Source organism: Protopterus annectens, chromosome 2.part0 (genome assembly GCF_019279795.1).
Source record: "Protopterus annectens isolate FY-2018-M chromosome 2.part0, PAN1.0, whole genome shotgun sequence".
NCBI lineage: Eukaryota > Metazoa > Chordata > Ceratodontiformes > Protopteridae > Protopterus > Protopterus annectens.
In genome coordinates this window covers 972,917,647-972,944,404 of record NC_056728.1, presented here as the reverse complement: position 1 = coordinate 972,944,404, position 26,758 = coordinate 972,917,647, and positions in this window count along the sequence as shown.

Sequence of the window (26,758 nt, the reverse complement as noted above, 5' to 3'; positions counted from 1 at the left end):
ACCTGATGAATATTCACATCCAGCCGTGCATCATCTGTTTGTGTTGACATGGAGAATCAGTAGACGCATCCGTCAGCATGCCCTCTGAGATGCCCACTTCATTATCTGCTCAAAACGTGAGAGAACTCCCAGTGTTTTGAATCATCAGAGAAGGCAGAAAGCTGGAACTGACATGATGGCATCCCATTCACATTTCAAATCCCATTGCAGTTTCACCAGCAGCACTAATATAAATCAAGAGGAGGTGGTGTGATGGTGATTTCTTCCATTTCTCAGCTTGCATCCATACAATGAGCAAATTAAATAAATGTGGACTGAGATGTAGCCACAGGGCTCTGGAGAACATGCCCCCACCCCCGACATCCCCAGTTGTTGTAACAAGAAGTAGGTGCAGCTGGCACACTGCATCTTTTACTGCTTTTTGTAAAATACTTAATCTCTTTTGGGGATGAAATTGTTGGGCATTTCTGTTTTGTATGTTGAATAGAGGTAAACCAGTGTAGTCCTCTTCTGTACTTCCTGTTTTTTTGCCCTTGCTGCAGTAAAATGTTAACGCACACTACCTAGCAACTAATATGGAGGTTTTGTAAGCCTGATCTCTTGATCTTTGGAGCTTTTCTTACCCGGGCCTCCGCTGAAAATGGACATGCATCCAGTCAGACTATCCTGGTCAACAAATGTAAAATAAAAATAAAAATAAAATAAAATGTATGAAATGTTAGAAATGTTACTAGAACATGGAGATTTTAAGAGTTGGAGCATATGGCAACCGCTACTACCCACACAGTGGGAAGACCACCTTTGTGATGCTTTTTAACACATGACTTTGACATCCTACTTCACACAGCGTGATTGAACTCCAGTGATGGACGTGTAACTGTTTTATTTTTATTTTAACGTGGGTACAGCCCTGGTCTTGGGGTGCAGTGGTTTCTGAGTTATGGTTGTCACCTTGAAATGAAGTGTGAGACTAGGTTAAAAAACATATGTTGTGTTTTTTGTGTTTTTTTAACTGCTGCTTGTTTGCACTTCAAAATCCCAGATAGCTATAGTACAGACACAGATGCTGGTAATAGTGTATATTGTGTGATGCACTGATGCTGGTAGCACTGTATCGTGTGACGCACGGATGCTGGTAGTACTCTATCGTGTGACGTACGTACGAGAAAGACAAAATGGATATGCACTGTCCTAATTTCTGCACAGCCATTTTTGTGGATGTTGGTATATTGAGGCTATGTAACAATTGTCTAATTTTCACTGACAACCATTTAATCCTGAAAGAAACAAATACAATATGCAAGAAATGCGTATGTATACAGTGTCTCTGGAGGCAAAACTACTGCATACAAACACTCATAGTAAACAGTCCAAGAACCTTGAAGAAAAACAATGCAGAGACTCCACAGCCATGGCAGAACACTTTATTGCAATTTATAAATTTATTTATAGATGACAGCAAAATGGTGCATAATGCTTACTTTGACCTAGCTAAGGCATTTGATAAAATACAGTAGTCAGACACAGTAAGCAAGCTCATGGAATTAGGCATAAACCCCCTATGTAAATCACTGGTTTGCCAGCTGGCTCACAGACAAGACCCAGGAAATTGGGACTGGAAAGACCACCTCCACAAAGAAGCTGGTCACCAGTGGTGGGTCCTCTCCTCTTTCTCATCTACTTTTTGGAAGTCAAGGCCCATATCAAGGGCCTCTGGCTTACCAAGTCTGCTGATAGCAGGTTGGAAGAAGTAATAGACCCCCCCCCCCCCCAAGATAATTTACAGGAAATTTTAACACTGACAAGTGACTGGTGCCAGTGCCACAGCTTAAAACTCACTTCCAAGAAATATATAATAGTACCATTTGGGAAGTTTGCCATCCATGGAAGCTACCTCATTGATAAAACACCACTGAAGGTAGACAGAGTGTTCCAGGATTGGAGACTCATGTAGACAGTAACCTGGCTTTTGATTAACATGTGTCTAAGGATGTAATAAAATAATTCTGTGTTACTTAACTTAGAAGTAAGGGCATGGCGTCTAGGCCTAGGAAAATCATCGTGCCACTGTGCTCATCTGTCTTCAGACCCATCAGTGAGCATAACATCCCTTTCTGTACGTACCTGACCAGGCTCATATGACAACTGGAATGTCCGCAGAGACTCTTCACAAAAAGAATGCAGAGCATAAACACAGTGTCTAATCCATATCTCTATAGTTTATTTCTACAGTCTTCTGAGAATTGATTTATGCCCAGCATACAAGGCATCGTTGGATCCTGCTATGATGGACCTTTTGCATGTCTGCAAAATGAAAAGCACCAGCACTAATAGATCTAAAGATTTAAACTTTGCTTGTGACTTAAACAGGACCTGTTGGATGGACATTAAGTGTCTCTGTGAATTACCATACTCTGGACTACAGTTCCCATCCATGTGAAGCAGATCTCTTACGTATTCAAGAGCAACCTGTACCAGTGGATGGGAAACTAGAAAATCACCCATTGTCTGACACCTATGTCACTGGACAGAGTCATTTGTTAAATTCATGCCCTAATTGACAAACATTCCTTAAATCTCTAAGGCACAGTAACTCATGGGATACTTTGGGTTGCATGGCTAGACGTATAAAGGCCCCAGAGGTTGTTAGCCAAATATATATACCAGTGAACAAAATGTACACGTATGTTACTCCATCCACATGGCAGACTCAGTCTGAGGAAGTGTTAGGAATGGATGCTTTCTGGGAGTTTGTAGTAGCTCAAAGATTGGAACACCAGTTAATGTTGCAAGAAGAGTTCTGTAAGTTGGCTGCATGCCCCATGTCGAATAGAATAGACTAGGGATAAAAAATGATCCTGTGTTATGAGTGTACAACTTCTGTTTCTGCATCACCAGTAAGTAAGGCAGATCCATGGAGAAGAACTTAATTGGAACCAGTCTTCACTTTAACCTATTCTACATGCTATGCATTGTCTGGGTTGCTTTTGGTACCAGTAATAGCCTCTAATAGGTAATGTAATAAAGCCACAAGGCACATGTGCCTGTTTTCTGGGGCAAGCTGGGAGAAATGTTGGGATAAGTGAATTGTTCAGAGGTCCACAGAAGGCAGAGTTACTTGTGGCTAGTGAAGTAAAGTTTCTTTATTTTCTTAAGAGTAGGCATGCAAAGATGGTCATCATAGGGATCAGTACTGCAGTATAATTTATCATAAGTAAGAATTCAGCTATGTGCAAGCAGCTGGCCCATCCAGCCTGATTTTACAGAGCTATGGATATCTCTAGCATTGGCTTTTGTCCTCATTTCATAGGAGTTCAGTGAGAGTCTACATAGAGAGGAGCAGTTTGTGTCCTTGATGTTTTCCCTTCCAGAATGATGTTTTATTTATTTATTTATTTATTTTATTATTGTTGCACAGACTAAGTTTTGTGAACCTTGATAATTTTGAGTGTGCGTCTGGATTTTTTTCATCAGACTAATGATAACCAGTTACCAACTAATGTGTCGCTGATTGAAATCTTTCAGTAGGATCTGCCAGTCTTCATTGTCCAGTTCTGAGAATAGCCATAAAGAAGTCTCCTTTAAAAATTAAAAGTAAGGGAACAAAGTTGAAAACCTTCTTTAAACATCAGATGAGTTTTACTTTAAGCCAAGAGATGCCTGTTTCTTTGACGTCTTCAGTGCAGCCAATGGAAAAGCTTGAGAAGTTGTCATATAGGGAAGCAGAAAGTATACACAAAAAGTTATAGTCCTGTCAGTTCTGTAGTGGACTGTGTCGTCTTTCTCCAGGCAGGTATCTTCTGCTGAGCCTGAAATTGCTTGGGTCTGATGTGCTTCCAGCTGTTCAAGTCCTTCCAGAGGCCAGCAGCAGTTAGCCTCCCCATAGCGTAACAGGCCTCAACAAATAGATTTTTGCTGTATTACAGCTTGATGCTAGCTCCCAGATTTCTACCATCACATGGCACATAACTCAAGAGGAAGCCTTTGCCCCACTAAACATCTCTTCCATTTTTGTGCAGGAACCTTCAGCACCATATCAACAAGTAGTTATTTTTAACACCTTTATTGAATTTTCACTCATATGCAAACATAGTGATCTTAGATAGTCCGATCTCACCTTCATTTTTACATATGGGTTTGGAGCTGATCCTCGGCTCCGACTCAGCCGATTTACAAGCTGGAAGACTTCTGGTTGGCTCGTGGCTAAGCAGGTATCCCATTGTGCACCAGTATAATCCCCAGATCTTGTTTGCCGTGTCGACGAGTTCGGTTGTGCTTCTCTTGGCTCTGGCTAAGTTTTTCAAATTCTTTATATTCAATATCGTATTTCAATGCTTTATTAGAACCTTTATTGTATATTTAGTGTTGCTAATATATTAGGCAGTGTATTGCTTGCCCTTTTTGAGTGCAACTTAGTTTACTAGTGGTTATTGGTATCCTGTGTGCCAGTTAGTTTTAGGCGCCATTGCGCATTTTTTGATTATTAGGTAGAGTATTAGTTTTTGGCGGTTTTCGGCTCTTAGTCAACAGGGGCTCCTGTTGTCTTGTCTGTTGTTATTCTGGCCTTTTTTGGTTATCGTTGGCAGTTAGTTTTCTGCTATATTGAGATGGTTTGTTTTTAGCTGGGTTCCGCTTGTGAATTTACTAGGATTGCAGCCTCCCTAGTATATTACCTGTTATTAGAAATATAGAAGTATAGAAATTTATTGTGTCATTTAGGGTTTCTCTTGTGTGAGTGGGCTTTCCCTTCTGGTCTGTTTAAATTAGAAGACCTAGCTTTTCTATACATCGGTCTAGGCCCATTTAAGTTAGAGGACCTAGTCCTCGTGTAACTCCTCCTTAGGGCTAGGCCCGTTTTAGTTATCGGAACTAGTTCTCCTTTTTCTTTCTTTCAGTCTCTCAGGGTTTTGTGTGTGTATTAATGTCTAAGGAAAGTAAGGAGCATAAACCCTCGGGGTTCAAAACATGCATGAAATGCTCCCAAAAGATGTCTTTAATGGATGGCCACAGTAGCTGTGTCTACTGCCTAGGGGCCATCCACTTGCAGGAATCGTGCTTGTTCTGCCATGCTTTCTCTCCTAGAGTGTTAGAGGAGAGAAAGAACAAACTCATACTCAAGGGTCTATTGAAACCATGCTTTGAGGAAGCACTATCCAAATGTTCTTCGTGTTTCACTGTTGCAGTCATTACATTTGGGTAATCCTGCTGGCAGGTTGCCCTCAGTTGGCCTGAATTCCAAAGTTTTGGGTCCTGCATCGGGTGTCATTGCCCCTTCCTTGATGTCAGGTCGTCAGGGGTATAAAAGATGCAGCCGACGCCATTTTCTTTAGTCTTTCTTGCCGCGCGGTGCCCGAAGCAGAAGCAGTTCGCAAGTGCCGGTCAGCCGACTCCTGAGATTTTTGAGTTCGAATTTCAGATCCGAAGTCTTCTGTAAAGCTAAGTACCCCATTGGGGAAACTTTTTTCTTGCTCCAGAACCGATGTCAGAAAAAGTTAATAATTGTATTTCTTGTGGGAAGCAAATACCTCATAAGGACTTTCATTCTTACTGTATTCCTTGCCTAGGCCCTGATCATAACTTTCTGGGTTGTCGGTTTTGTGCTAGATTTAACCAATGCACTATTAAGCGTCGGTATGATTTTGCTTTAACTACTTTGGACACAGTTTTAATTATCCAGAAATGTCGTCGGGAAGCCATCCGACTACCGGAGTTCACAAAAAACGCAAAGAAAAAGAAAGACAGCCGAGGTCCAAAACCGACGACGAAGCTTCTCCTTCTCCGGCCAGTCGCCGGTTCGCTGGTTCTCAGTGAGGTGCTTTTGCAGCCCCTGACGACCACTACTTTAGAGTCGCAGGCCGCTACTGACTCCCACGTGGAGTTGGCCATGCCGCTGGAAACTCAAGGTATTGGAGCCTCGGACGCTAACCCTACAGATGGGTCCAGAGCCGCTGAGCAGGCACCAGCTTCTGAGGGTGTATTCAGACCCAAACATCTATACTTTAAACCGAATTGAAAGACAAAGACTAAAGTACCTTCAAAGGCAAAGAAGTAACCTCAAGAGCCACGTGGACAGGCCTCCATGCCCAAAAAACAGATGCTCAAAATGGCCGAAGACTTGATTACCTTGATCAGGGGTTTCCATCCCCCTCCTGATAAGAGGCCTAGGCAAGACACTGACTATGAATCTTCAGATCAGGTTTCCATTTCTTCTGATTCCTCTTCTGATCAGGAATATTCTTTTCCCCCCTATGAGGATTACTCTTTTGGGGAAACATTACATACCATGAGGGAGCATTTCCACTGGGAGAGCCAAGATTTTTCAGAGTCTAAAAAGAGGCTCAGGGATTTCCTGTTACTACCTCAGCACAAGCCACTAGCCATCCCTCCTGTGTTAGACATTGTAGATGATGTGTTTTTGGACTCTAGTCTTACCCCTGACTCCTTACCTTCAGCTCCTGTTAAGCCTGACAGATATTACAGGGTTCCTGACTCACATAAATTCCTTTTTAAAAACCCTGCTGCAGACCCAAAAACTATTTCTCAGGGTCCCAAGGGAGTTAAGGCTTCTGCTGCAAAAAACCCTACCCCTTCTGACAGGGATTCTAGGGCACTGGATAGATGGGGAAAAAAGGTTTACACTTCTGCTACCTTGGCTGTAAGGGCCTTAAACTGTCAGTTTCATATGCTCAAATATCAAAAACATATCATGGCATTGCTTAAACAGAAAATGTTGTTAAACTCTGAATGTGCAGAAAACAAGGAAATGCAGGATATTTTGCATGCAGCTGAACAAGTTGGAAAGCATACTTTGCAATGTGGTTTTGATTCTTTAGAAGCCTCCTGCAGGACCGCAGTTACAGGCTCTGTAATTAGAAGGCATACTTGGTTAAAGGAACAAAATCTTCTTGATTATGTTAAAGTTAAATTATTAGATGCACCTTTACAGCATGATTCTTTGTTTTGTGTTAAGGCAGAAGAGGTGTTAAAGAAAATGGAGGACAAGGCTAAATCTATGCAAACGGTCAAAGATTTCTTACAAGTACAGCCACCTAGGTTTAGTTGACACTGGCCAACAAAGAATTGATCGTTTTCTGTGTCAGACAGACCTCAAAGGGGCAGACCAAGATGCCATAGAGGCAGATCCCAGGCGCAAGGTTCATACAGGTCAAAGCAATGGGGTGCTTCTACCTCCAAAAGTGGAGAAGACAAATCACAACCTTACAGGAAACGGTCCCAATGACTTCCCCCTGCCTGCACCAAGCAGTTATTTCCTGGCAGCACCCTTAGGGGGAAAATTAGCACTTTTTTCTCAAAATTGGCACATTGTAATCCAGGACAAGTGGGTTCTAAATATCGTGTCACAAGGCTACAAGTTCCATTTCCATACCCTGCCAAAGGCAAACGGCTGGCCAGATCTGTCAAGAAATCAATGGGCAGAGGCACAAAAACAGGTCTTATCCCTCATGGACATGAGGGCCATTCAACAAGTGCCAGAGCAAGAGCGGGGACAAGGATTTTACTCAATACTGTTCTTGGCACCCAGAAAGGACAAGGCCTGGAGGCCAGTACTGGACCTATCGATTCTGAATACATTCCTGGATATACCAAAATTCAAAATGTTGACTTTGCAGCAGCTACTGCCCATGCTGGGCAAGAACGCTTGGCTTGTGACTTTAGACCTGAAAGAGGCATACCTGCATGTCCCAATCAGACAAATATGCAGAAGATACCTCAGATTCAAGGCTGGCTCAATGCATTACCAATTCTCTGCACTGCCCTTTGGCTTATCTACTGCGCCCAGGGTCTTTACAAAGTGCCTGGCACCAGTAATTGCATTCTGCAGACAAAGAGGAATCCAAATATAACCTTACTTGGCCGACTGTCTAATTCAAGCAGAGAACAAGGACATCCTTCTACAGCATCTGGCATTTGTGAAAAAGCTTCTAACATGCCTAGGGTACACAGTCAACGAAAAGAAATCAAAACTAGTACCCTCTCAAGAGATAATATTCCTGGGTGCAAGCTTAAATACAACTGCCCAGATGGCTTATCTCACCCCAGACAAACAAAGGCAACTGACTACCTACTTCAAAATGTTAGCAACAAAGGCCCAGATGTTCATTGTGTTTCACTGTTGCAGTCATTACACTTGGGTTATCCTGCTGGCAGGCTACCCGCAGTCGGCCTGAATTCCAAAGTCCTGGTCCAGCGTCGGTTGCTGTCGCCTCTTCCCTGTCGTCAGTGCGCCAGGGGTATAAAAGATGCAGCCGACGCCATTTTCTTCAGTCTTTCTTGCCGCGCGGTGCCCGAAGCAAAAGCAGTTCGCAAGTGCCGGACTCCTGAGATTTTCAAAATTGAATTTCAGATCCGAAGTCTTCTATAAAGCTAAGTACCCCATTGGGGAAACTCTTTTCTTGCTCCAGACCGATGTCAGAAAAAGTTAACAATTGTATTTCTTGTGGGAAGCAAATACCTCATAGGGATTTTCATTGTTACTGTATTCCTTGCCTAGGCCCTGACCACGACGTTGCTAGTTGTCGGTTTTGTGGTAGATTTAACCAACACACTATTAAGCGTCAGTACGATTTTGCTTTTCATTACTTTGGCCGAAGGTTTACCTATATAATGCCTTCGGAAAAGCCAACGACCGGAGTTCATAAAAAGCGCAAGGAAAAAGAAAAGGACAGACATCCGAGGTCCAAAACCGATGACAAAGCCTCTTGTAGGCCAGTCGCTGGTTCTCATTGAGGTGCTTTCGCAGCTCCTGACGCCCACTACCTCAGAGCCACAGGCCGCCTCCGACTCCCATATGGAGACAACTAGGCCTCTGGATACTCAAGGTATTGGGCCTTCGGAAACTAATGCCTCAGATGGGTCCGGAGCCACTGAGCAGGCATCGGCTTCTGAGGGTGATTTCAGACCTACACAGCTTTATATCAAGCCAACTTCAGCATCCAAGACAAAGACTAAAACAGTTTTAAAGACAAGGAAACAAGTACAGCATTTTCCAGGACAGACTTCCATGCCTAAGAAACAGATGCTCAAAATGGCCGAAGACCCAATTACTTTGATCAGGTGTTCCCATCCCCCTCCTGATAAGAGGCCTAGGCAAGAGACAGAATATGATTCCTCTGATCAGGTTTCCATTTCCTCTGACTCCACTTCAGAACAGGGACACTCTCTTCCTCCCTATGAGGATTCTGATGCTGAAAAATCTATTCCTTCAGCTTCTCCTCCTGAGGATTACTCCTTTGGGGAAACCCTGCATACCATGAGGGAGCATTTCCACTGGGAGAGCCAAGATTACTCAGATTCTAAGAAAAGGCTCAGAGACTTTCTTTTACTATCTCAGCACAGACCTCTTGCTGTTCCACCTGTTCTAGAAATTGTAGATGATGTATTTTCAGAGTCCGGCCTGTCTCCTGACTCTTTACCTCCTGCTCCTGTTAAGCCAGACAGATACTACAGGGTTCTAGATTCTCATAAATTTCTATATAAAAACCATGCTGCTGACCCAGAAACTATTTCTCAGAGTCCCAAAGGGGTCAAAGCCGCTACTGCAAAAAACCCTGTCCCCTCAGATAGAGATTCAAGGGCACTGGACAGATGGAGGAAAAAAGTTTACACTTCTGCTACCTTGGCTGTAAGGGCTTTAAATTGTCAGCTTCATATACTTAAATATCAGCAATACTTAATGTCTCTGCTAAAACAGAAAATGTTGACAAATTCTGAATGTTCTGAGAACAAGGAAATGCAGGATTTATTGCATGCAGCTGAACAAGTGGGAAAACATACTTTGCAATGTGGTTATGATTCACTGGAGGCCTCTTGCAGGGTTGCTGTAACAGGATCTGTCATTAGAAGCATGCTTGCTTAAAGGAACAGACTCTGCCTGATCATGTTAAAGCAAAATTATTGGATGCTCCATTACAGCATGATACTTTGTTTGGTGTTAAAGGCAGAAGAGGTATTGAAGAAAATGGAGGATAAAGCTAAATCTATGCAGACAGTAAAAGATTTCTTACAGGTACAGCCACCCAGATTTAGCAGGAACTGGCCTTCTAAGAGTTGGTCCTTTCCCGTGTCAGACAGGCCACAAAGAGGCAGATACAGACGCCCTAGAGGCAGACAACAGCCCCAGGGCTCATACAGGCCCAAACAATGGGGTGCTTCTACCTCCAAAATCGGAGAAGACAAATCACAGCCATATAGGAAACAGTCCCAGTGACTTCCCTCTGCCAATGCCAAGCATTTATCTTTTGGCAGCACCCTTAGGGGGAAAGCTAGCACTTTGTTCACAAAGTTGGCACATGATCACCCAGGACAAATGGGTCTTAAATGTAGTCTCTCAGGGCTACAGGTTCCACTTTCACACCCTTCCAAAGGCAACAGGTATGCCAGACCTGCCACACAATCAATGGACAGAGGCACAAAAACAAGTTTCATCATGGACATGAGGGCTATTCAGCCAGTGCTACAACAAGAGCAGGGACAAGGATTTTACTCAAGACTTTTCTTAGTACCAAGAAAGGACAAAGCATGGAGACCAATTCTGGACCTGTCTACTCTAAATACTTTTCTTGACGTTCCGAAATTCAAAATGTTGACTCTGCAGCAGCTTCTGCCCATGCTGGGCAAGAAGGCTTGGCTTGTAACTTTGGACCTCAAAGGGGGATACCTGCATGTCCCAATCAGACAATCTTGCAGAAGATACCTCAGATTCATAGCTGGCTCAATGCACTACCAATTCTCTGCACTGACTTTGGCTTATCTACTGTGCCCTGGGTCTTCACAAAATGCCTGGCACCAGTAATTGCATTTTGCAGACAAAGAGGAATTCAAATAGATCCCTACTTGAACGACTGCCTTATTCAAGCAGAGACCAAAGACATTCTACTAAAGCATCTGGCATTTGTAAAAAGATTACTAATTTGCCTAGGGTACACAGTAAATGAAAAGAAATCAAAACTAGTACCCTCTCAAGAGATAATATTCCTGGGTGCAAGCTTAACTACAACCACCCAGATGGCTTATCTCACGCCAGACAAACAAAGGCAACTGACTTCTTACTTCGAAAGCATGGCAACAAAGACCCAGTTATCTGCAAGAAAAATTCTGCAGGCTCTGGGCTACATGGCATCCTGCATTCTGCTAATTCCATATGCAAGACTGCATATGAGGAAACTACAATGGTATCTAAAAAGTGTTTGGACTCGGCATTGCCACAGCCTGGCGTCATTAATTTCACTCATTCCCTGCCTGCAACAGGAGTTTCAATGGTGAGCACAGGCCTGTCACCACAACAAGGGACAGCCATTCACTTTACCCACAGCCAGGCAAACACTAACAACAGATGCATCAGATTATGCCTGGGGGGCCCACATGGCAGGAAAATGTATTCAGGGCACATGGCCCCCAAGCCAAAGGCATCTTCACATCAATCAAAAAGAGATGTTACCTGTACAAAATGCCCTGACAGCCTTCAAGGACCTACTTCATCCAGGACAGCTGCTGATAAAGACGGACAGCACCACAGTCATGTGGTACATAAACAAGCAGGGGGGGGGGGCACACATTCCTATCCCCTCTGCAGACAGCCATGATTTTGTGGAAAACAGCATTGACTTACCAATTACACCTGCAAGCACAATTCCTGCCAGGAAAAACAATGCTCTGGCAGACGAACTAAGCAGAAACCTTATGGATCCTCATGAGTGGAAACTAGATCCATAAATCTTCAACATGATAACAAGGAAATGGGGATGCCCAGACATAGATCTTTTTGCCTCCTATCACAACTGCCAACTTCAGAGATTCTGCACAAGGACTTATCACAAACAAGCATGGAAAGTGGATGCTTTGTCATTCAGCTGGACAACCTTACAGTATATGCCTTTCCTCCACTGCCTCTTCTCCCCAAGGTACTCCTAAAGGTCAGGCAAGAGAAGCCACAAATGATACTGATTGCCCCAGACTGGCCACGCCAACACTGGTGCCTAATCCTAAGGAGCTTGTCTCAAGGCCCAGCCTGGACATTGCCTCAAATTCCTCATTTACTGACCCAACAAAACAATTAGATCCTGCACAGCCAGCTCAGAACCCTAAATCTAGCTGCATGGTGGATAGTGTAACCATTCAGAATACACTCTCTAAAGCGGTTATGGATGTTATTTTGGAGCCCAGGAGGCCCAGCACCAGAAAATCTTATGCAGAAAAATGGAAGAGATTCTGTGCTTGGAACCAGGCACAAGGAATTGACACGCTTGTTCCAAATATTCCTCAGATTTTACAATATCTAACTGAGATGCTGGACAAAGGCCTATCCTTCTCATCAGTTAAGATCCATGCCTCTGCCATTTCAGCTCATTACAATACGGACCTACCTATTTTTTCACATCCATTGCTTCGGCAGTACTTCAGGGGGTCGAAAAACATAAGACCTCCAAGAAGAGCACCAGTACCTGCATGGACCTCAATTTTGACCTGGAAAAACTTACACTGCCTCCTTTTGAGCCAGCCAATACAGCTGAGATAAAATTCTTATCATGGAAAACAGCTCTGCTCCTAGCAATAACTTCAGCAAGAAGAGTCTCAGATTTACAGGCATTACTGGCTGTGGAACCTTTTATTATCTTCCATCCAGACAGGGTTTCTCTAAGGACAAACCCAACATTTATGCCTAAGGTAGTGTCCAGTGTGGCTCTTAACCAAACCATTCATTTGACTATTTTTTACACAAACCCACAGTATAAAGGGGAGAGACTTCTGTATTCTTTGGACATACACAGACAGCTATGCTTCTACTTGGACAAAACTAAAGCTTTCAGAACGACTGAGCAACTTTTAGTGGCATATGCTGCAGGATCACAAGGAACGGCTATCTCAAAGCAGACTATTTCAAAATGGATAGGACACTGCATTCGTTTCTGCTATTCACAACATGGCAAATCAGTGCCTAAGGGCATTAGACCACATTCTACCAGGGCAGCAGCCACCTCAGCAGCCTTCCTCAGAGGAGTACCAACCAAGTATATTTTGGAGGCTGCAACTTGGACTTTAGTGCACACTTTTACTAAGCACTACCACTTACCTCTTTACTCTAAATCCAGAGCAGGCTTTGCCACTGCAGTTCTGCAGAGCCTTATAGCCACTCCTAATTCTATTTAGACCCAGCCACCCAACCTCAGCTTTGGGATTCAACCCAAATGTAATGACTGCAACAGTGAAACATAATGAACATAGTGCAGTTGTGTACCTACCATAAATGTAAATGTTCGAGTGTATTCACTGTTGCAGTCCAGGTTAGCCACCCACCATCCCCCTTTCTTTGCTGGGAATTATCTGTGCTTCTCTATTCTATACAAGCTATGTGGTGTATTTGCTTGTAGATGAAGGTATTGTTTATTTTAGTGCATGCTTTTATAAGCAATGTTTTTTAGCCTACCCTTTTGGGGGCATCTGACATCTGGGGCAAGAAAAACTGAAGAAAATGGCATCGGCTGCATCTTTTATACCCCTGGCGCACTGACGTCAGGGAAGAGGCGACAGCAACCGACGCCGGACCAAGACTTTGGAATTCAGGCCGACTGCGGGTAGCCTGCCAGCAGGATAACCCAAGTGTAATGACTGCAACATACACTCGAACATATACATTTATGATAGGTACACAACTGTACTTTATCTGCAAGAAAAATTCTGCAGGCTTTGGGCTTCATGGCATCCTGCATCCTACTAATTCCGTATGCAAGACTGCATGTGAGGAAACTTCAATGGTACCTAAAAAGTGTTTGGACTCAACATTGCCACAGCCTGGAAACTATAATTACTCTCATTCCCTGCCTGCAACAGGAGATGTCCTTCAAGGATGCATCTGCAGTCATAACATATGGGTTGTCCTGCCTCAGGCAGCCCCTTGGTCGGCCGGATTCCAAAGTCTGGGTCTGGCCTCGGCTGATGTCGCACTTCACCCGACGTCATAGCTCCTGGTGTATAAAGGCATCAGCCGACGCCATTTTCCCCAGTCTTTCTTGCCGCGCGGTGCCCGAAGCAGAAGCTGTTTGCAAGTGCCGGTCGGTCAGATCCAGAGATTTCAGTTACCGAAGACTTCTAAAAAAGCTAAGTACCCCGATGGGGACTCTTTCTTGCCTCAGCCGATGTCAGACAAAGTAAATAATTGTTTAACTTGTGGGAAACAAATACTTCATAATGATTTCCACTCTTACTGCCTTCCTTGCTTAGGCCCAGACCACGACGTATCAGCTTGTTTAGCCTGTGCTTCCTTCAACCGACGGACACTTAGACGTCGGTCGGAGTTTGCTGAAGAGTTTTTTGGTCCCGCTTTTGCATATAAAATGCCGTCGGAGACTCCGACCACACATTTAGCCAAAAAACGCAAGGAAAAGGACCGACACTCGCGGCCCGCGGTTTCGGCTGAAACCACGGTTAGGCCTACCGCGAGTGTCTCGGTTTCGGCTAAAACCGAGTCCTCGGTTCTTCCTTCGGCCGAAAGCATGCCTCCGACAACCGAGGCTACACAGGCCCCGGCTGAGTCGGCTACGGAAATTCATACCGAAGAAGCAGGCACACAGGAATTGTCTGACACCATTCCGTTGGACATCTCTACTCCTGCACGTGGGGCAGCTAGACCCCCTGCTTCTATGTCTATTAAGACCTTCTCCAGGGCTAAAGCAGCTAAACCTTCCAAGGCCTTACCTACTAAAGCTCCCTCTCACAGACCTTCCTCAAGTTCTCAGATTCTCAGCCTTGCTGAGGACCTTATTTCTCTGATCAGGGGATCCCAACCTCACCCAGACAGGGCCTCACAACCTCCTCCTGAAAAAAGGCCTAGGACTGAACCCCCCTGAACCTCTCTCCTCTGACTATTCCTCGGATGGATCAGAGTTATCAGACCCTCAGGAAGGACCATACTCACCTTATGAGGATTCGGATGCAGAAGACTCCATTCCTTCTGCCTCCCCCCCAGAAGAATTTTCATTTGGGGAAACTCTACACTCAATGAGGGAACACTTCCAATGGCAGGGTCAGGATTTTTCTGATTCTAGGAAAAGGCTAAGGACTTTTTTACACTTACCACAGCATAGGCCTTTAGCCATACCACCTGTACTATCAGTTGTTGATGATGCATACAATGATGCCAGTTCTGCCCTGATTCTCTTCCCCGGCCCCTGCCAAACCTGACAGATATTACAGGGTCCCGGATTCTCACTTCCACTTGTATAAGGCCCACGCTGCAGACCCAGAAACCATTTCTCAGGGCCCTAAGGGTGTTGCAGCTGCCTCTGCCAAAAACCCCTTACCCTCTGAAAGAGAATCAAGAGCATTAGAGAGATGGGGTAAAAAGGTTTATACATCTGCTACTCTTTCTGCCAGGGCTTTAAACTGTCAATTTCACATGATACAGTACCAGGAATTTCTGTTAGATCAGCTGAATAAAAAGCTTTCCTCTCCTGAACCTTTAGACCGTAAGTCCCTTCAGGAGTTGGTACACAACTCGCAGCAGGTCAGTAATCATTTCTTAAAATGTGGCTATGATGCACTGGAGGCTTCATTTAGATCAGCTATGACTGGAGCAGTGATTCGAAGGCATGCCTGGCTAAAAGAGCAATCCTTGCCAGACCATGTTAAGTCTAAACTCCTAGATGCCCCTATGGAGAAACAAAGATGTCCTTCATGGATGCATCTGCAGTCATAACAACTGGGTTGTCCTGTCGTCAGGCAGCCCTTCAGTCGGCCGGATTCCAAAGTCCGGGTCCGGCTTCGGCTGATGTCGCACTTCACCCGACGTCATCTCTGTTGGTCTTCGGGTATAAAAGCATCAGCCAACGCCATTTTCCCCAGTCTTTCTTGCCGCGTGGCCAAGCAGAAGCTGTTCGCAAGTGCCGGTCGGTCGGATCCAGAGATTACTTCTACCGAATACTACTTCAAGACTTCTAAAGCTAAGTACCCGTTGGGGACTCTTTCTTGCCTCAGCCGATGTCAGAAAAAGTTAATAATTGTTTAACCTGTGGGAAACAAATACCTCATAAAGATTTCCACTCTTATTGTCTGCCTTGTTTAGGCCCAGCCCACGACGTAGCAGCCTGTTCGGCCTGTGCTTCTTTCAACCGACGAACGCTTAGGCGTCGGTCGGAGTTTGCAGAACAGTTTTTCGGTTCTGATTTTGCGTATATTATGCCGTCGGATCCTCCGACTACCCAATCTGCCAAAAAACGCAAAGATAAAGACCGACACTCGCGGTCCGCGGTTTCGGCCGAAACCATGGTTAAGCAAACCACGAGTGTCTCGGTTTCGCGAAACCGAAAACTGATCAAAGTACAGCTGTACGTATCTCTACAACTGACGCCGCTGCTACCACTCTTGAATCGGCCTCAGAAATTTTATCCACTACGGTGGTTGCCACTGACTTATCAGACACCATTCCCTTGGATGTCTCTACCCCAGCACGTGGTGCTGCTAGGCCTCCAGCAGCCATCTCCATTAAGGCCTTCGCCAGGGCTAAAGCAGCCAAGACTACTAAAACAGTGCCTGTTAAACCCCCCACAACCAGGCCCTCTTCTAGTTCTCAAATGCTTACTTTGGCAGAAGATTTAATTTCATTAATTAGAGGATCTCAATCTCACCCAGACAGGGCCTCTCAGCCCCCAGAGAAGAGACCTAGGGCAGAGCCCCCTGAGCCTGTGTCCTCTGATGATTCTGCTGATGAATCAGACATCACTGACCAGCCAGAGGCTCCTTTCTCCAATTTTGAAGATTCTGATGCTGAAGAATCCATTCCAGCTGCTTCCCCACCAGAAGAATTCTCCTTTGGGGAAACCTTACATGCCATGCGAGAGCAGTTCCAATGGCAGCAACAGGATTTTTCAGACTCCAGAAAAAGACTTAGAACCTTTCTGCACCTCCCACAGCACAGGCCCTTAGCTATACCTCCTGTTCTCTCTGTGGTGGATGATGCTTTCAATGATGTCTGCTCCGCTCCAGATTCTTTACCCCCAGCCCCTGCCAAACCAGACAGATTTTACAGGGTGCCAGATACTCATCACCACCTTTACAAGGCCCCACTTGCAGACCCCGAAACTATATCCCAGGGTCCCAAGGCAGTAGCCGCGACCATAGCTAAAAACCCTATTCCTTCTGAAAGGGAAGCAAGGTCATTAGACAGATGGGGTAAAAGGTCTACACTTCAGCTACTCTCTCAGCTAGAGCTTTAAACTGTCAGTTTCACATGATACAATACCAAGAGTTTATGCTTGATCAGTTAACTAAAAAAACTAACCACTGATGAATCTCTTGATAAGAAATATGTATTAGAAATGGTAAATAACATACAACAGGTTAGCAACCATTCCTTAAAATGTGGCTATGATGCACTGGAGGCTTCATTTAGATCAGCCATGACTGGCACAGTGATAAGAAGGCATGCATGGCTAAAGGAGCAAGCTTTACCGGATCATATTAAAGCTAAGTTGCTAGATGCTCCTATGGATAAGACAAGTTTGTTTGGCACACCTGCCCAGCAGGTTATGAAGAAAATGGAAGAAAAGGCAAAATCTGTTCAAACAGTTAAAGATTTCTTGCAGGTTCAACCCCAAGGTTTAGCAGGAACTGGCCTGCCAAAATTGGTCCTTTCCTGACTCCACAAAATTTCAAAGGGGCAGGAATAGACGTTCCAGAGGCAGAAACCAATCCAGAGGAGGTGCCTACAGAGGACGACAGTGGCAAGGTAACAACAGAGGCACAGACACAACCACTGCCACTACATCAGCACAACCACAGTGACTTAACCTAAATCCGCCTACCAGGGAACAAATAGCAGCTCCTCTAGGCGGAAAGTTAACCTTATTTTCAAAGAACTGGCACTACATAACAAAAGACAAGTGGATTTTACAAACCATAGATCAAGGTTACGGTTTCACTTCCACACTTTACCAGTCAAAAGAGGAATGCCAAATCTACCTCCAAATCAAAAACAGAGGCACTACAACAGATAATGGAGTTAGCAAACATGAGAGCTGTGGAAAGAGTGCCAACAGCAGAGCAAGGAAAGGGGTTCTACTCCAGACTATTCCTAGTTCCAAGAAAGGAAAAAGTTGGAGACCAATTCTCGACCTGTCCACCTTAAATACATACATCATTGTCCCAAAATTCAAAATGCTGACCCTACAGCAACTTCTTCCCATGCTGGGCAAGGAGTCTTGGCTGGTAACTCTAGATCTCAAGGAGGCATACCTGCACGTCCCCATTCGACCAATCTGCAGAAGATACCTCAGATTTCTTGCAGGATCAGAGCACTATCAATTCTCAGCATTGCCCTTTGGCTTATCTACTGCGCCCAGAGTATTCACAAAATGCCTGGCATCAGTAATCGCCCATTGCAGGCTACAGGGAATTCAAATTTACCCATACCTGGACGACTGCCTGCTACAAGGGGACAACAAAAGCAAGCTGACAACAGATTTACAAAGGGTCATTTACTTGCTACAAGCACTGGGATACACAGTCAATTTACAAAAGTCAAGGCTGATACCATCCCAAACAAGGACATTCTTGGGCGCGGAATTGGACACAGTAAAACAAATGGCATTCCTGACTACAGAAAAACAAAAAGAACTCCCTCTTTACTTCTTGGCACTAACAAAACAGAACAAGTTAACAGAAAGAAAAGTACTGCAGGCCTTGGGCTTCATGGCATCATGCATAATCTTGGTCCCATTTGCCAGACTACATATGAGAAAACTACAGTGGTACCTAAAGAATTTATGGTCCCAACACAGAGACAGCCTAGAAACAGACATCCCACTGATTCCATGCTTAAAACAGGAGTTCCTATGGTGGGCTCAGGCATGCCAGTCAAACCCAGGCCTACCCTTTCGCAGATGTCAAGCAAGCCAGACCATCACAACAGACGCTTCAGACCTAGGATGGGGGGCCCACATGTTGGACAAACGCGTGCAAGGATTGTGGACACAGGATCAACTTCACCTGCACATCAACCTAAAAGAAATGCTGGCAGTAAAACTGGCAATCCAAAAGTTCAAACCATTTCTCAAAGAGGGCCAGTTGATGATAAGGACAGACAACACCACAGTCATGTGGTACATCAACAAACAGGGAGGCACTCATTCATACCCCCTATGCAGAATGACTTTGGAGCTGTGGACCCTGGCACTCAGCTATAACATCCAGTTACAGGCAATATTTGTACCGGGAAAAGAAAATACTCTAGCAGACATATTAAGCAGAACCACATCGGATGCCCACGAATGGAAGCTACACCCGGACATCTTCAAGACCATCTCAAAGAAATGGGGAATGCCTCAGATAGACCTATTCGCATCACCTCTCAATCACCAGCTCAAAAAATTCTGCACAAGGACATTCCACCCACTAGCATGGAAAGTGGACTCGCTCTCCTTCAGCTGGAAAGGCCTAACAGCATATGCATTCCCACCTCTTCCCTTGATACACAAAGTACTACTAAAAATCAAGGAAGAACGTCCAAGGATAATCCTGATAGCTCCAAACTGGCCAAGACAACACTGGTACCCACTGCTGAGGAGCATGTCTCGGAACAATATGTGGCCAATACCCCTGATGCCTTTGATGTTAACTCAGAACAACTACAGCATCATACATCCAAACCTAAAAACGTTGCAACTGACTGCATGGAACATCACATAGCAGTAGCTAATCCAGAACTTTCCCAAAGAGTTAAAGACATTATTCTTGAAGCACGCAGACCTTCAACAAGAAGGAACTATGCTGGAAAATGGAAAAGGTTTGTCATTTGGAGTACGGAAAGAGGAAAAGATGTGTCAAACATAGATATGCCTAACATTCTGGAGTATCTGGCGAACTTCTTCATTCAGGCCTGTCCTACTCCTCCATCAAGATACATGCATCAGCTATTTCAGCAGAATACAGCTTTGATCCACCTGTTTTTTCGCACCCTTTGCTCAGGCAGTTCCTCAGAGGAATCAAGAATGTAAAACCTCCAAGGAAACCACCATTACCAGCTTGGGACTTAAACTTTGTGCTAGAAAAGTTGACACTATCACCCTTTGAACCAGCAGCAACAGCAGACCTACAACACCTGTCATGGAAAACTGCTTTCCTACTGGCAATTACTTCAGCAAGGAGGGTTTCAGAACTACAGGCCTTAATGGCAGTACAACCCTTCCTAATCTTCCACCAAGATAGAGTGTCCATGAGGACTAATCCTACATTTATGCCTAAGGTGGTATCCAGAGTGTCTTTAAACCAGGCAATCCACCTACCTACCTTCTTTCCCAACCCACAAAACAGAGGGGAAAGAATAATGCATACCTTGGATGTACATAGACAGCTACGCTACTACTTGGACAGAACAAAAAATAGCAGAAAGACTGACCAACTTTTTGTAGCCTATGCAACAGGAAGGGAAGGAAAAGCTATTTCCAAACAGACAATCTCCAAATGGATAGGAAATTGCATACGATTCTGTTACTCCTTCCATGGAAAACCAATTCCACAGAACATAAGACCTCATTCTACAAGGGCAACAGCCACTACCACAGCCTTCTTACGAGGAGTGGCAACCAAAGACATTATTGAGGCGGCTACTTGGACCTCCGTGCATACATTTGCCAAGCATTATAATTTGCCTCTATATTCCAGATCCCGAGCAGGGTTTGCCACTGCTGTACTGCAAGGGATCCTAAACACACCATAATCTACTTTTATCCTCCTCCCCTAGTTGGCTATGGTATTCTACCCAGTTGTTATGACTGCAGATGCATCCATGAAGGACATAGTACAGTTTTGTACCTACCATAAATGTAGATGTCCGAACTGGATAGCATCTGCAGTCAGGATTACCCTCCCTCCTTCCCTCTGTGGTACTCCTAGGGTGTTTACCCTCCTAATAGCTAGCTGGTGGGGGGGAGTCTTTTATGGTGTATTTGTTTGTATATATGTACATACATGCTTATTTTTGTGTTTACCTCTATCTTTTTGGAAACATTGGCATCTATCCAAATTTTAGCCTTCAAGAGGGCTACTGGCATCTGGGGCAAGAAACACTGAGGAAAATGGCGTCGGCTGATGCTTTTATACCCGAAGACCAACAGAGATGACGTCGGGTGAAGTGCGACATCAGCCGAAGCCGGACCCGGACTTTGGAATCCGGCCGACTGAAGGGCTGCCTGACGACAGGACAACCCAGTTGTTATGACTGCAGATGCTATCCAGTTCGGACATCTACATTTATGGTAGGTACAAAACTGTACTTTTATTTGGCTCCCTTGCACAAGAGGTTCTAAAGAAAGTGGAAGAAAAAGCAAAATCTGTGCAAACAGTCAAGGATTTTCTGCAGGTCCAACCTCCGAGGTTCAGCAGAAATTGGCCTTCAAAGAATTAGTCATTTCCAGACACCTCCAGAGCACAGAGAGGCAGAAGTAGACGCCCAAGAGGCAGAGCTCAATCAAGGGGTGCCTACAGGGGCCGTCAGTGTCAACCTGGCAACCAGAGGAGTACCACCACAGCTACGACTGCAACCACTTCCACAGGACAGACACAATGACTTGGCTCTGATTCCGCCTACCAGGGAACAACTGGAAGCACCCTTGGGCGGAAAGTTAGCTTTATTTTCAAAAAATTGGCATTGCATTACAGGAGACAAATGGACTTTGCAAACAATAGACAAAGGCTACAGGTTTCACTTCCACACTTTACCAAAAAAGAGAGGAATGCCAAACCTTCCATCAAGCCAGAAGTCAAGAGGCTCTAAAACAAATCATCAACTTACTAAGGATGAGAGCAATAGAAAAGGTACCATCTATGGAACAAGGATTTTACTCCAGACTATTCCTTGTACCAAGAAAAGAAACTCAATGGAGGCCTATTCTCGACTTGTCCGCACTGAACACATATCTCATTGTACCAAAATTCAAGATGCTGACCCTACAGCAACTTCTTCCCATGTTGGGCAAGGAGTCTTGGCTGGTGACTCTAGATCTCAAGGAGGCATACCTGCACGTCCCCATATGACCAGATTGCAGAAGACACCTCAGATTTCTTGCAGGATCAGAGCATTATCAATTCTCAGCATTGCCCTTTGGCTTATCTACTGCGCCCAGAGTATTCACGAAATGCCTGGCATCAGTAATTGCACATTGCAGGCTTCAGGGAATTCAAATATACCCATACCTGGACGACTGCCTAATACAAGCGGACAACAAGACAAAAATAATAAAGGATTTGACCTATGTCATACAACTGCTGCAAGCCTTGGGATACACAGTCAACATACAGAAGTCAAGACTAGTGCCATCCCAAAGGATAACTTTTTTGGGTGCAGAACTGGACACAATAACTCAGATGGCTTTTCTCACAGAAGAAAAACAAAAGCAACTTCCAGTTTACTTCATGGCATTGACAAGACAAACTCGGCTTACTGCAAGGAAAGTCCTGCAGGCCCTGGGTTACATGGCATCCTGCATAATCTTGATCCTGCATGCCAGACTGCATATGAGAAAATTACAATGGTACCTAAGGAATGTATGGTCTCAACACAGACACAGTCTAGAAACCATGATACCAATCATTCCATGCCTGAAACAAGATTTCCTGTGGTGGGCTCAGGCCTGCCAGACCAACAGAGGGTTGCCTTTCCACAAACCACAACCAAGGCAGACCATCACCACGGGCGCCGCAGACCTAGGCTGGGGGGCACACATGGAAGACAAGTGTATCCAAGGCCTATGGTCCCAAGACCAGCTGAAACTACACATAAATCTAAAGGAGATGCTGGCAGTGAAGCATGCAATTGAGGCATTCAAATCATTCCTCCAGCAAGGACACCTGCTGATAAGGATGGACAATACCACAGTCATGTGGTACATCAACAAACAGGGAGGCACGCATTCCTACCCTCTATGCCGGATGGCAATGGATCTGTGGAACCTAGGCCTGAATCTCAACATTCAACTGCAGGCCAGATTCGTACCAGGAAAAGAAAATTCACTAGCAGACAGATTAAGCAGAACTACCACAGATGCTCACGAATGGATGCTGCATCCAGACCTCTTCAAAACCATAACAAAGACATGGGGAATGCCAGAGATAGACCTGTTCGCCTCCCCACTCAACCACCAACTGAAGAAATTCTGCTCAAGAGAATACCACCCACAAGCCTGGAGGGTGGACTCCCTTTCTTTCAGCTGGAAGGCCCTGACAGTTTATGCCTTTCCACCTCTCCCATTAATGTACAAAGTTCTACTGAAGATCAGGGAGGAACAGCCAAAGGTAATTCTGATAGCTCCAGACTGGCCAAGGCAGCATTGGTACCCGCTACTGAGAAGCATGTCTCGGACGAACTCATGGCCTCTACCTCTATGGCCTTTACTTCTAACACAGAACAACTACAAGACCCTGCATCCAAACTTGAAAACACTGCAGCTAACTGCCTGGAAAATTGTATAAAGCAAAACCAACCTGTTTTATCTCAGAGGGTCAAGGACATTATCCTGGAGGCTCGCAGACCCTCCAGAATGAAAACATACTCAGCCAAATGGAAGAGATTCCTCATTTGGAGTGCATCAAAGGGAACAGATGTCACACCGGCAAACCTAGCACACATCCTAGAATACTTAGCAGAACTGTTCCGCAATGGCCTGTCCTATTCTTCCATTAAGATTCATGCTTCAGCAATTTCAGCAGAGTACAACATGGATCCTCCTATCTTCTCTCAACCTCTCCTCAGACAATTTCTAAGAGGGATCAAAAACGTAAAACCTCCAAGGAAACCACCTCTACCTGCATGGGATCTCAATTTTGTGCTGGAAAAATTAACACTTCCCCCTTTTGAACCAGCAGCATCAGCAGACTTACAGTTCTTATCTTGGAAAACTGCCTTCCTTCTAGCAATCACTTCAGCAAGAAGGGTATCCGAGTTACAGGCCTTAATGGCAGTGCAGCCTTTCCTTATCTTTCACCAGGATAGAGTGTCTCTGAGAACCAATCCTACTTTCATGCCAAAGGTGGTATCCAGAGTATCCTTGAACCAAGCTATTCATTTACCTACATTCTTCCCTAACCCACAGAACAGGGGGGAAAAACTACTGCACACCTTGGATGTACACAGACAACTACGCTACTATCTGGACAGAACTAAGACCAACAGAAAAACTGACCAGCTTCTGGTAGCATATGCAACAGGAGTGCAAGGAAAAGCAATTTCCAAACAGACAATTTCAAAATGGATAGGAAATTGTATTCGATTCTGTTACTCTTCATGGAAAGACAACCCCTGAAAACATCAGGCCTCACTCCACAAGAGCTACAGCCACCACTACAGCTTTCCTACGAGGAGTGGCTACCAAAGACATTTTAGAAGCTGCTACTTGGAGCTCCGTGCATACATTTGCCAAGCATTACAATCTTCCTTTATACTCCAGATCCCGAGCAGGTTTTGCAACTGCAGTTTTACAAGGGATCTTAACTACACCATCATTATCTTAGTGCCTCCTCCCCCAGTTTGGCTATGGTATTCTACCCATATGTTATGACTGCAGATGCATCCTTGAAGGACATAGTACAGTTTTGTACCTACCATAAATGTAGATGTCCGATAGGTATGCATCTGCAGTCAGGATTACCCACCCTCCTTCCCCTCTGTGGTATTCCTAGGGTACTTACCCCTCTCTTAGCTAGCTGGGGGAATCTATTATGGTGTATTTGTTTGTATGTATATATACTTTTTGTTTTCTACTGTTTGGAATTTTCTACTTTTATCCAAATTTAGCCTTCCTAGAGGGCACTTGGCATCTGGGGCAAGAAACACTGAGGAAAATGGCGTCGGCTGATGCCTTTATACACCAGGAGCTATGACGTCGGGTGAAGTGCGACATCAGCCGTGGCCAGACCCAGACTTTGAAATCCGGCCGACCGAGGGGCTGCCTGAGGCAGGACAACCCATATGTTATGACTGCAGATGAATACCTATCGGACATCTACATTTATGGTAGGTACAAAACTGTACTTTTTGATGGTGGGCAAAGGCTTGTCACCAAAACAAGGGACAGCCGTTCACATTACCCCCAACCAGGCAAACACTAACACTGGATGCGTCAGATTATGCCTGGGGGGCCCACTTGGCAGGAAGATGCATTCAGGGAACATGGACCTCAAACCAAATGCATCTACATATCAATCAAAAAGAGATGCTAGCTGTTCAAAATGTCCTGACAGCCTTCAAGGACCTACTTTGACCAGGACAACTACTGATAAAGACAGACAACACCACAGTCATGTGGTATATAAACAAGCAGGGAGGCACACATTCTTACCCCCTTTGCAGGCTAGCCATGACTTTGCGGGACACAGCATTGACTTACCAAGTACATCTGCAGGCACAATTCCTGCCAGGAAGGAAAAATACTCTGTCAGACGAACTAAGCAGAAACCTCATGGATCCCCAAGAGTGGCAGCTGGATCCACAAGTCTTCAGCATGATAACAAGAAAATGGGGATGCCTGGACATTGATCTATTTGCCTCTCCTCACAACTACCAACTAAAGAGTTTCTGCACAAGGATTTATCACAGACAAGCATGGAAAGTGGACGCACTATCCTTCAGCTGGAAAAACCTATAAGTGTATGCCTTTCCCCCTCTGCCTCTCCTCCCCAAGGTGCTCCTAAACAGACAGGAGAAGCCAAAGATGATACTGATTGCACCAGACTGGCCCCGCCAGCACTGGTACCCAATATTAAGGAGCTTGTCTCAATGCCCAGCTAGGACCCTGCCTCAATTACCGCATCCACTGTCCCAGCAAAACAATCAGATCTTGCACAGCCAGCTCAAGACTTTAAACCTGGCAGCATGGCAGATAATGTAGTCATACTAAACACACCTCTCAGCAAAGCTGTGATGGATGTCATTTTGGAAGCCAGAAGGCCTAGTACTAGAAAATCTTATGCTGGAAAATGGAAGAGATTCTGTGCTTGGAACCAGGCACAAGGAACAGATACAGCTGTGCCAAATATTCCTCAGATTTTACAATACTTAACTGAGATGCTGGACAAAGGCCTATCTTTCTCATCTATTAAAATTCATGCCTCTGCCATTTCGGCTCATTACAATGAATAGCCACCAATCTTTTCTCATCCCTTATTAAAACAGTACCTCAGAGGAACCAAAATGTAAGGCCTTTAAGGAGATCACCAATGCCTGCATGGGACCTCAACTATGTCTTGGAAAAACTCACCCTGCCTCCTTTTGAGCCAGCTGCTACTGCTGATACAAAGTTTTTATCTTGGAAAACAGCTCTGCTCCTAGCAATAACTTCTGCAAGATGAGTTTCAGAGCTGCAGGCTGTCATGGCTGTGGAACTTTTTATCATTTTTTTATCCGGACATGGTCTCTTTGAGGACAAACCCAACATTTATGCCTAAAGTGGTGTCCAGTGTGGCTCTAAACCAAACCATTCATCTACCAACTTTTTATCCAAATCCGCAGAGCAAGGGGGAAAGAATTCTGATTCTTTGGACGTGCACAGCCAGCTTAGATTCTACTTGGATAGAACCAAAGTTTTCAGAAAAACAGAGCAGTTACTAGTGGCATATGCTACAGGATCACAAGGAAAGGCTATCTCAAAGCAGACCATTTCAAAGTGGATAGGCCACTGCATTCATTTCTGCTACTTATACCATGGCAAGCCAGTGCCTAAGGGCATTAGGCCACATTCCACCAGAGCTGCAGCCA